A 12,217-nucleotide genomic window follows, 5' to 3' on the forward strand; every position below is an offset into this window, starting at 1 on the left:
ACAAGGGCTTCTGCCCGGCACTGACAATAATTATGCACTTTTGCCTGCCTATAAATTATTATATATTATGTTAATGTATTTGGGAAATGGGCCCAGAAAAAACAATCCCAATTTAATGCATTTATAATTGCAATCCAATTGTGCAACGGGTTGTTCTGCATAATGAGTTTAAGCCAATACTTTTCTTCATTCAAATCTCTAGACCAGATGAGAAGATCTGGTTAAGAACGATCATGGACATTGTTCTCTACCACCAATCTTATGCAATGCACGAAAGTCCCAAACACTTTAGGAGCTGCTCAACAGAATACCCTGCGGTTGCACTGGGTAGCTACTAGCTGCCAGATTTAATTGTGCCTAAAACCAAGGAAGCAAAAACAAGGTGCTGGAGCTCAGCCAGCTTTGTTGTAAAAGTTGTAAAAGTAAAAAGAAAACTATTTATAAAATAAAATAAAATAAAAAGATCTTGGAAACCTCATATTATGTCCAAAAAAGTAGCAGATTGACGAGCTCAAAACATGTGGCTTCGAGCTGCATTTTGAGCTTGCTTTTGTGATGTATTCCCATGCTTTTTGTTCTTGCTTAATGTAAGTCGCTCTGGATTAAGAGCGTCTGCTAAATGCCTAAATTGTAAATTGTAAATTGCGATAGGGTGATATCGTATGGTGGTAAAATGTCGTATGATACAATATTCAGAGATATCATATCGTGATGATTTGCAGTTCTATACCTTAATTTATATTTAAAGTATTTTGGTCTAAATGTTCCGTTACTCATTTTTCTTTTAGTTTAAATGTTACCTTATAGGTGATTGTACTGTTACAGTAACTTGACCAATAACCCAAAAACCATATGAACAAATAAGGTGATAATATCATGCATGATGATACTGCTTGAAGGAGTGAATATTGTGATTTGGCATTTCCATATCGTTCACACCTAGGGCGTTATACAAAAAGTTAACCCATTCTGACCGGGCACCCATTTTGGTGTCAACATCATGTTATGCTTTAGCTATTTAAAAATAGCAGATCTACAAGCTCATATCGCGCCACCGAGTGGCGCGATACGAGCTTGTAGGTCGGGTTCATCAGACCAGTGTGTGTCCGGCGGAAACCTCGTATGAATCTGATCTCAGGTCAGAATGGGTTAAAACATGGACGCAAGATGTTTATGTCCAACAGCGACGCGGCCAACACATCACTGCCATCGGGGAACTGAACTCATTCAACTGAAAAAGAGCAAAAAGAGAAAACAAACGTCTTCCGGCAGAACTCTCCCACACAGTGTCTTGCTTTCACACACACAGTTTTTCACAGGGGCCCCTTTTCACACACAGGGGCCCCTTTTCCACCGGATGGTTCCCAATGGGAACCGGTTAAATTATTTTTGGTTCTTAGTCCATGAGCCTGAGCTCCAAAATTGGAACGTTAATTATGAATTGAGTGACCAAAACTATACCTAAATGGTAAATGGTAAATGGTGCATTTATATAGCGCCTTTATCCAAGGCGCTTTACAGAGATTGTGCATTACATTCACCCATTCACACACACACATTCATACACCGATGGCAGCGGAAACCATGCAAGGCACCAACTAGCACATCGGGAGCAATTAGGGGTTCAGTGTCTTGCTCAAGGACACTTCGACAGTAACTCTGGGGGAGCCCGGGTTCGAACTGGCAACCTTACGGTTACCATCCAGGCACTCTACCCCTGAGCCACCGCCGCCCCTATACCTATATTAGATAGATTGTTATAACCATGAAACTTCCCCAGTTGATTACTTACAAAATATGAAATATAATAGAAAATATGAAAAGGATACCACTGTGGAATGTATTAATTTACTTGTATTGATCCTATAAACAATTTAATATAAAGTCTAGTTTTTTCCACCAATTTTGGAGCTCTGGCTCATGGTCTAAGAAGTGAACCGGTTCCCATTGGGAACCAACAGGTGGAAAGGGGTCTCAGTGTCAGTTGTATCGGGCGCAACAGTTAATTCAACTAATCACTGTAATCAGTTATAGAAAACTAAATAATAATGTTTTAATTTAACAAATATTCATTTTTGGGGGGAAACCCGGAATTGTCACTTTTTGTGTCCATTAAAGTTCATTAACAATGTTATGTCAATAGACAGACATGTCATGACATATTTTATTTGTGTTTTTTCTATTCACTTCATTAAGGTCCACAGAATGAGAGGTCTGCTCTGCCGGAAACATAGCGGAAAACGTTATGGACATTTCTGTATACCACATCATAGACAACCAAACTAGGGGGTTTTCATGATTCTGAATCCATTCCAAGCATTAGTTTTGCATGAAAAACACTCCTTGGGCCATAGCTGTCATCACAAATGTGATGAGGTCAGTGTGATGAGGTCAGCACATTTTGGGCAAGTTGATATGGCCGAATGTAGGACAAGGAGTGTGTTTCGTGCAAAACGAATGGATTCTGAATGGATTCAGAATCATGAAAAACCCCTAGTTTGACATGTCACATGCTACTTAAAGTATAAGTATATTGGGTTGTCTATGGTGTGCCTGTGGTATACAAAAATGGCCATAACTGAGAGCAGACCTCTCTTTCTGTGGACCTTAATGACCAAATTAATAGAAAAAAATCACACCAGTGTGAACCAAGTGGTGCAACTCCCGTCTATTGGTTCTCTGTATCGTTCCAATTTGTATCATTCCAATTTCTTCCCTGTATCGTTCCAATTTCTTCTCTGTATCATTTGCGTCAAGCAGGTGGCAGCAATGTCACATACTTCTCTCGTTCCAATTTCACGCATGCGCACACCACTCGTGCTCACACAGGTACATCACAAACAGGTACACGGACATTTCATGCTGGATGTAGAAGTGGTTGGTTGCACCACCAAAAATACAAATACAAAGTATGTCATGACATCACAGGTCTTCTCAGATTTTCTGCTGCTAAAACAAGTCTAATCACTGAGGAGATAGACGGTCATTAGCTGCAGCCATAGTCTGTGGTTTCAGCACCATGGACAAGGTTCCATCCTGGAGCTCGGGGGAAGCACCATGGACAGAGGCCACTGTGTTCGGCCACACAGTGCAGCGGGGCACGGAACCATGAACCATGAGACCACGGAACCAAGGTTCCATCCTGGAGCTCGGGGGAAGCACCATGGACAGAGCCCGGTTTGGCCACACAGTGCAGCAGGGCACGGAACCATGACACGTGGAAACCATTAGCAATGAAATAACTTCATCACATTCCATCAATAAAGACTAATAAAGAGAAAATGAAAAGTCTGCCATAATTATGGAAATCATCCGTGGCAGGCCCTGGGCGACATGATTCTTTAATGTGATCTGAGCCCCTCTCTCTCTGCTGAATCTGTCAAAAAGTTAACCCATTCTGACCTGAGATCAGATTCATACGAGGTTTCCACTGGACACACACTGGTCTGATGAACCCATTCTGACCTGAGATCAGATTCATACGAGGTTTCCACTGGACACACACTGGTCTGATTAAACCCATTCTGACCTGAGATCAGATTCTAGAAATGTCAGTCGCTCTTCGATTTTTCAAAAATAGCAGACCTACAAGCTCGTATCGCGCCACTCGGTGGCGCGATATGAGCTTGTAGATCTGCTATTTTTCAATAGCTAAAGCATAACATGATGCTGACACCAAAATGGGTGCCCGGTCAGAATGGGTTAATGCAAGTCAGGTTTTTTTTTTACCCATTTCTTTGGAGTAAAAGCATGTTCCAAAATGAAAAAAGAGGTTCTTGCTTGCATGGTGGAGAAATGCTGTGTGTTTGGAGAGGGACATGCTTTCTATCATGTTCCCCATGCACTAAGTTGCCAATGAATGATATAATGGCAGACGGTGGACCTGAAGATAACACTATAGTTGTACCGCAACAAGACAATCAATCAAATATATATTAATGACATCGATAACACACGTGTAGCCTATAATGTTTCCCCCTCTGTTACAATAACGTGTGGTAGCCTATTGCATTGGCTCAATACAAAGTGGGACAGTGTTCACACCGTCACCGTCATAGTTTGGTAAACTGAAATGAAAAAGAAGAAATAACTTGAGTTGTCCTGTCGAGTTGAAACGGCTGCCTTGAATTAGTTGGAATGTGACATTTAGAAGACAATAATGGCAAGTCGTCATGCAGGGAGAGAGTGGCCAATGGAATTGCACCAAAAAACACGGTCATCATGACTGTTAGCCGTCAGAGTAGTAGGTGAGTTTAGTTCAGACATGCTAGTCAGACTGAGTAAGAGATATATGCCTAAAATCATATTTACAAAACGTTTCAAATGGAGAAAAAAAACAGAGATGATTTCAATCGAATATTTAGACAAAGTCATGCAAGGGGAACTTTCTCTGGACTCCATGGGCTAAGAAAATAAACGTTGAAATCTCAAATTCTGTCAGAACGGCTGCAAATATTAGGCTTTAAAGTTGGGCTTTGAATCCAAAGCCGTTCTCTCTCTGGAATGTGACAATTAACACAATGTAATGTAACCCACTATTCTCTCCTGCTGGGGGCAGAGGCCATTATCTACTCCCTCCCAATAAGGCCACACACACACACACACACACACACACACACACACACACAACAGGAAATCATCATAAAGGAGGTAAAAAGGGGGAAAACGAATACAGTGAGGGGGGGAAAGGGGTGGGTGGAGTCAAGGGATTTACATGTCTTAATGACAGTTGGTAGGGCAATTAATTTAGGTGGACCCTCTTGTAAACAAGTGTCCACTCGCAGTTAACAGTCTTTGTATTGAGTTGTGCTTGAAATGTAGTGTAATTCTGCAAACTGTTAATAAATATTTTAATCAATCAATCAATCAATCAATCCTTGTTTGTGCCGAATCTGGGTTGCACATGGTTTTTTGAACTCCCTCTGGTGTTGTTGTGTTGCTGGCATGATTAGACAGTGACTGAGCGTCACTGTTTATTATGATACACTTTTCATTTCATAAAAAAAAATAATAATAAATAAAATCATAAAATAAAATAAAATAAAATGTTTTTTTTTAACCGCGCTAATGAACCCGATACCGCGGTATGCGTTACATACCGGCGGTATGGCGGTATTGCGGTTATTGCACCCAGCCCTAGTTCAGAGTATGGGTTTTATGGCTAAGTCTCCCATTGGCTTAGAGGCAGACTAGAGGCAGCCAATGAGGAAAATGTTTCTTCCACTACCGCTTTTCAAGCAGCTGGCAAAATAACTAGGACGGAGATATGAATTGTGCAGGCTTGAAACGGTATGTAACTGTAGAGGGTTTAATTTTGTTTGGTTAAAAATTTAAGATGCCACTGTTTATGCCACTGGATGTTTACCGGGGCTCTTAACCCATTCTGACCTGAGATCAGATTCTAAAAATGTCAGTCGTTCTTCGATTTTTCAAAAATAGCAGACCTACAAGCTCGTATCGCGCCACTCGGTGGCGCGCTATGAGCTTGTAGATCTGCTATTTTTAAATAGCTAAAGCACGACATGATGCCAACACCAAAATGGGTTCCCGTTCAGAATGGGTTAAGGTTAAATTCCTAAACCCTGTCATCTTTGTTCATGGGATTAGCATTATTGCTCCACCGCAGGCTACTTCTAAAACTGGCACTCAAGCATTAATTATAGAAAATAACATGCGCCGTAGGGGGGGGGGGCGCGCATGTTGTCTCTATGTCTTTCAGAGTGCTGTGTGTTGACTAATGTGTGTGTGTGTGTGTGTGTGTGTGGGAGGCCCTGACGCTTGCATGCAGTATGCTAGCAATGCATGCATATGCAATAAACTCTCTGTGAACTCTCAGGAGTTCTACGCTAACACTACGGATTAAACTTTTTAATACTGGCTGTAAGTGTGTGCGAAACGCGATATAATTTTGCCAGGAAGAAAGCAACATTTCCGAAGTTCTGAATTGCATTAATACTGGCTGTAAATGTGTGCGAAACACGATATAATTTTGCCAGGAAGAAAGCAACATTTCCGAAGTTCTGAATTGCATTAATTTCAGTATAAGGCCAGACAGAGTAAGGCCCGTCCGCTTCGTTTATCAGAAAAAATACATTTATTTTGTTATTTATTTGGGATATGCATTATATCTCCAAGACATTGCTACAACGTTTCACAAATAAAAGATAAAACTGCAAATGCAATATACGAGGTTGAAATGCAATGCGACCAAAATGCACTCCCAAGAGTAACTGCACCTGTGCATTCTCAGTCTGCACTGACCGCATTTCATTCCAGAGCCATTGAAACGTGAACAAAAGCTCCCCGATAACAGCCTGTGGAAGCTGTTAAATGGAAGCGGGCCATGAAGACGGGCTTTCTAGAACTCTCTGAGCCGCGGCTTCCTCAACACTGAAAATGGTGGCAGGAGAATTCTCATCACGGCATGCTTTTCACTAATGCATTCATTCCATTAAGCCAACTTCTCAATTAAAGGTGCCTGGGGGGGGTAATCTTTACGAAGTGCTTTCTGCATGCACACCCCCGCTCACATGTCTCATTTGGACAAATTCTTAAGTGGGCTTGAAGTGAACATTTTAGAACATTTCCCTCTCTAATGCACAGGCGGAACACAGATGGCACCGTGAGAAGAGGAAGAGGAAGAGGAAGAGGAAGAGGAAGGGAAGGGAAGGGAAGGAATGATGCAAGGAATAAATGCATTCGCCATGTATCCGAAGGAAGTCTAATCCAATCATTTTTAGATTTCTCCAGTTTAATCCTGAGTTAAAGTTTTGTTGTGTTCAAGATCTGATTTTAGGCATGTTTAAGCCTCCAGGAAAATCCGTGTTGAGGTTCTTAATCCATTGTTTTTCATTAAAACGTCTTCGTCCTACTGTCCAGTTGGGATTGTGTTGAAGTCCAGCGCATTTTAGAGCTTCAATGCCATGAGGGGAGGGGAGGGGAGGTGAGGGGAGGGAAAGGAAAGGAAAGGAAAGGAAAGGAAAGGAAAGGAAAGGAAAGGAAAGGAAAGGAAAGGAAAGGAAAGGAAAGGAAAGGAAGGGAAGGGAAGGGAAAGTTGGGATGGAAGGGTTAGATGATGTGTTGCTTAATTTATAAGATACACAGTTTGTTGTATACTGGGTGTCTCAAGCTGATAATGGCTGATATCTTAGCTCACAGCAGATTGCATCACGGTTGAACATACCACATATACCGCGTGACAGAATCGCACGACAAGGTATAAATCATGCGTTGGCCATAAAAGAGAAAGCGAGATCACACGCATGGAACACAAGAGGCATGCAAAGGAGGAGAGAAAAGAAGGGGAGGAAAAGATGAAAACCCCACAAAGAGCGCTAGCATGCATGGAAGAATATATAACCCATTCTGACCGGGCACCCATGTTGGTGTCGGCATCATGTTATGCTTTAGCTATTTAAAAATAGCAGATCTACAAGCTCATATCGCGCCACCGAGTGGCGCGATACGAGCTTGTAGGTCTGCTATTTTTTGAAAAATCGAAGAACGACTGACATTTTTTAGAATCTGATCTCAGGTCAGAATGGGTTCATCAGACCATAGTGTGTGTCCGGCGGAAACCTCGTATGAATCTGATCTCAGGTCAGAATGGGATAAGGCAGACAACGGCAGCGCAGAGGCAGCGAGGGAGTGGGCGGGAAATGAAAAGGAAGTGCGAGTCAGGAAATGGCAGGCAGAACGGAGATAGACCAGCCAACGGGAGCAGAAAAAGGGAAAAAGAATGAAAGTTCCAATGCGCTGGTGAAACATCAAAGAGGCAGAGCGATGCAGGAGGGGAGGGAGAGGAGGGAGGGGGGGGAAAGGACATGTGACACAAGAGACATGAAAGGCCAGGGGGGAGGGCACCGTGTCCGAGGGGGTGTGGATAAAAGTACTCAAATGTTTTACTTAAGTAAAAGTATCAATAATGAAATGTAGTAAGTAAAAGTCCAGAATGCAACATGTACTTGAGTAAAAGTACAAGACTTAGAGTACCAACAGTAAAAGCACTCATTATCCTGCATTTCACGTTTTCAAATGTAGTAAAAATCTAATGTCTTGAAAATAGCAGATCTACGCAATGCATGTGAGCTTACTGTACATTGCCATTTTCAAATGTATATAGGGCTGAAGTGGTTAATGTATGTTTTGTAATAATAATAATCCAAATCTACAAAGTAACCAGCAATAAAGTTTTAAAATACTTGTAGTGGAGTAAAAGCCTGTGAAATGTAGTGGAGCGGAAAGTAAAAGTACCTCCACATTGTACTTAAGTACAGTACCTAAGTCAACGTAAGTAGTTACCTTCCACAACAGGGTAGAGGACAAGAAAAGGAGGAAGGAGAAGAGGAGAGGAGAAGAGAAGAGAAGAGCCAGTGACCCGTGGGGAGACGTCAAGGTGTAGAGACAGCCGAGGGACACGTCACGGACCGGGCTACGGGCTACGGTACCGGGCTACGGGCTGGGCCGGGCCGTGGGGGTGATAGCTGGCTGGACACAAAAGGACGAGGAGGAGGAGGGACACATCTGTGTGGACGTCGTCGGCCCAGCCGTGCGAGACCGCCTCCCCGCAGGGGTCGCCTGTCAGAGCAGGGACTGCTGGGGAGAGAACGGACAGGGGGGGCAAAGGGCAGCGCCAAGGGAAGACAGCCAGGTGCCCAGACAGACAGCATCGCCGTGTGGGGAGGAAGGGGAGTGGGGGAAGACAGCCAGGTGCCCCCAGACAGACAGCATAGCCGTGTGGGGGAAGACAGCCAGGTGCCCAGACAGACAGTACAGCCGTGTGGGGAGGAAGGGGAGTGGGGGAAGACAGCCAGGTGCCCCCAGACAGACAGCATAGCCGTGTGGGGGAAGACAGCCAGGTGCCCAGACAGACAGTACAGCCGTGTGGGGAGGAAGGGGAGTGGGGGAAGACAGCCAGGTGCCCAGACAGACAGTACAGCCGTGTGGGAAGGGGAAGGGGAGTGGGGGGAGACAGCCAGGTGCCCCCAGACAGACAGTACAGCCGTGTGGGGAGGAAGGGGAGTGGGGGGAGACAGCCAGGTGAGCCCAGACAGACAGTACAGCCGTGTGGGGAGGAAGGGGAGTGGGGGGAGACAGCCAGGTGCCCAGACAGACAGACAGTACAGCCGTGTGGGGAGGAAGGGGAGTGGGGGAGACAGCCAGGTGCCCAGACCTTAGAGTATATATATGAATAGAGAAGGCACCCAGAGGAAATCTTGAGGCGAAATGGACATAGTGGCCGAATGAAGGTATTGCAGCCTGGCCCCAAACACATGAACGCGCTGTCCGTTGACTATCATTGTACACGTTCACGACGGACGACGCTCGTGCGCGTTCAACGGCAGCGCGTTCATGTGTTTGGGGCCACTCACCATTGCAATCCGTCCCAGAATGCACTCTGTTCCTACCAGGAAGGAGGAGTGAATCCGCCTCATGCGCTTTTGAGCAACTTAATGCAAGTGGATGGGAGGAGAACTCGGGTGTCTTCTCTATAGATATATAACTCTATGGCCCAGACAGACAGCATAGCCGTGTGGGGAGGAAGGGGAGTGGGGGGTATATGAGTGGTAGAGGGAGAGAGGATGGAAACATGATGGGGTCTAAGGCCGCAGTCACACCTATCAGACAACGTGTGTTGTGTGATAAAACAATGTTTTCTGTCTTGTCGTTTGTCGCATCAATTTACCACAATGCTTTGCGGAATCTGGGCGGTGCGTGGGCGGTGCGAGGACATGCGGAAACACATCCACGTGTTGCCTGTTGTCCTTACGCTGTTAGCTGCGGGACACAGTAGCTATAGTAGCTTGCTGGTTATTGCAACTCGTTTGTGGTGACAAAATGGTTTTTTGGAGGAGAAAGAGGGCTCTTGTGCTGGCGATCTTGGTGGCGAGGAGAAAGAGGGAAAGGGAGACGCGCCAGAGAGAGCTTGTCGCCAGGAGATTGAGGCTGGAGGAGGAGGAGAGAATGCGAGCGAGGGAGATTCAAATGGCCCCTCCGGTCCGTAGGAGACGGCGAGTGTGGGTCGATCCGATCTTTCAAGTTCGGAAACGGCTCGGTGACGGTCACCAGCTTTATTGGGAGCTACGTCGGGATGAAACCCGTTTCCACCAGGAATTTAGAATGTCTATCCAACAGTTCGATTTCCTGCTGGCGAGGGTGACTCCAGACATTCAGAAGCAAGACACTTTCTACAGGGAAGCGATACCTCCCGCTGAACGTCTTGCTATCTGTTTACGGTACAGTAACTATGTTACGTTCATTTTGTTGATTACCCACCTAGTAAATGCATCGTTAGCTCGAAAACTCGCCAATCAGCTAACGTGTGCACTGTGCAGCAAGGAATGACAGGTAGACTTAAATATGTTACTGTAAGCTGGAAATCATAACAGCACCAGGAATGTAAATGGATGTGAGGATGAAAGATAATATTATATAGGCTATATGCTTAGTGGATAGTTGTCTACTAAAGGCTGCTGGTGTTTGACCATGATACTGACATGACACTGACATGATGTCAGTATCATGGTCAGTATAATGTCAGTATCATGACAGTGTCATGGTCAGCATCATGTCCGTATCATGGTCAGTATAATGTCAGTATCATGTCAGTGTCATGGTCAGCATCATGGCAGTATCATGGTCAGTATCATGTCAGTATCATGTCAGTGTCATGTCAGTATCATGGTCAGTATCATGGTCAGCATCATGGTCAGTATCATGGTCAGTATCATGGTGAGTATCATGTCAGTGTCATGTCAGTATCATGGTCAGTATCATGGTCAGTATCATGTCAGTGTCATGGTCAGTATCATGTCAGTATAATGGTCAGTTTAATGTAAATATGTCAGTATCATGGTCAGTGTCATGGTCAGTATATAGTCAGTATCATGTCAGTGACATGGTCAGTATATAGTCAGTATCATGTCAGTGTCATGGTCAGTATCATGGTCAGTGTCATATATTACATCAATCAATTATTATTATTATTATTATTATTAATCAATAAACCAAAAAGGCAATAAACATAACTGAAAAAAGCTGCTTATACTTTCAAATCTAAACCAAATAGTTGTGAAAGTGATCTGTCGGAATGGTGGGACTTTTTCTGCCGCGGGTCCCTGTCGGAATGGTGGGACTTTTTTCTGTCGGAATGGTGGGATGTTTACAAATATGGAGCATACCACCATTTCGACAATTAGAAGTCAATGTCGGAGTGGCAGCATGTCGGAATGGAGAGTGAACACCGTTTGGGGGTCATGCAAGGTGGAGAGAGCACCAAATACTTCCCAGCTCTGTTCAACTGGCTTTTTATAGATTATATAGTTACCTACTGTAAATCAGCGGGTCTTACACTTTAACATGTCAAACTCCATATTAATATGATTTTCTGCCGAGGATCCCCATGTGAAAAGATGTGTTGGGAACCCCCTGGTCCAGTGCGTCATGACGCACTGGACTCGTAGCGTTTTTTCCCCCCGATTCGGACGATATCACAATCATGATATATATATATATATATATATATATATATATTAACACATTTTGCAACACACTTCTCACTTTGAGAACCACCACTGTAAAAGCAATCATACAGATCATAATCCAATTTCAATTCAAAGGAGATTCATTGGCATGAGAAAACAAACGTTTACATTGCCAAAGCAAGTGTCACAATACACTAAAAAAAGTAGAAAATGGGGGAAGTATATGCAGTTGGAGGAGGTGCAGCATTTTGCAAACAGAGCTATGTCACTTTGCATCGTTATGTTAGAACATGGTATAAAGCTTTTTGAAACAAACTGTCACTTTGGGACAAATGACATTTATTCTCAGGACTATTGAAATAGTATGCAGACTCTGATATAAGATCTGTTTAAATCCAAAGTTAAACATTTGAATAGGAAGGAAGACACTGGAGCATCACAGACAGTTCAAGCCCTTTTTAATGCACACACAGGGTGAAGGTAAAAAATGACAACAAGTATAGGGCACATCTTTGTCAGGTCATGACGAAGATGTTACCTATACATAATTATTATGATCAAAATGTTCTCAAACTGTTTGATGCTCCACTGTCTAACCCATTTTGGGCGGGAACCCCTTTTGGTGTTTTAAACATTATGTTATAATTTAGCTATTGAAAAATAGCAGATCTACAAGCTCATAGCGTGCTACGAGCTTGTAGGTCTGCTATTTTTGAAAAATCGTAAAAATGTGG

The sequence above is a fragment of the Protomyctophum parallelum genome, assembly GCF_964188405.1.
Source record: "Protomyctophum parallelum genome assembly, chromosome: 11".
NCBI classification, from domain to species: domain Eukaryota; kingdom Metazoa; phylum Chordata; class Actinopteri; order Myctophiformes; family Myctophidae; genus Protomyctophum; species Protomyctophum parallelum.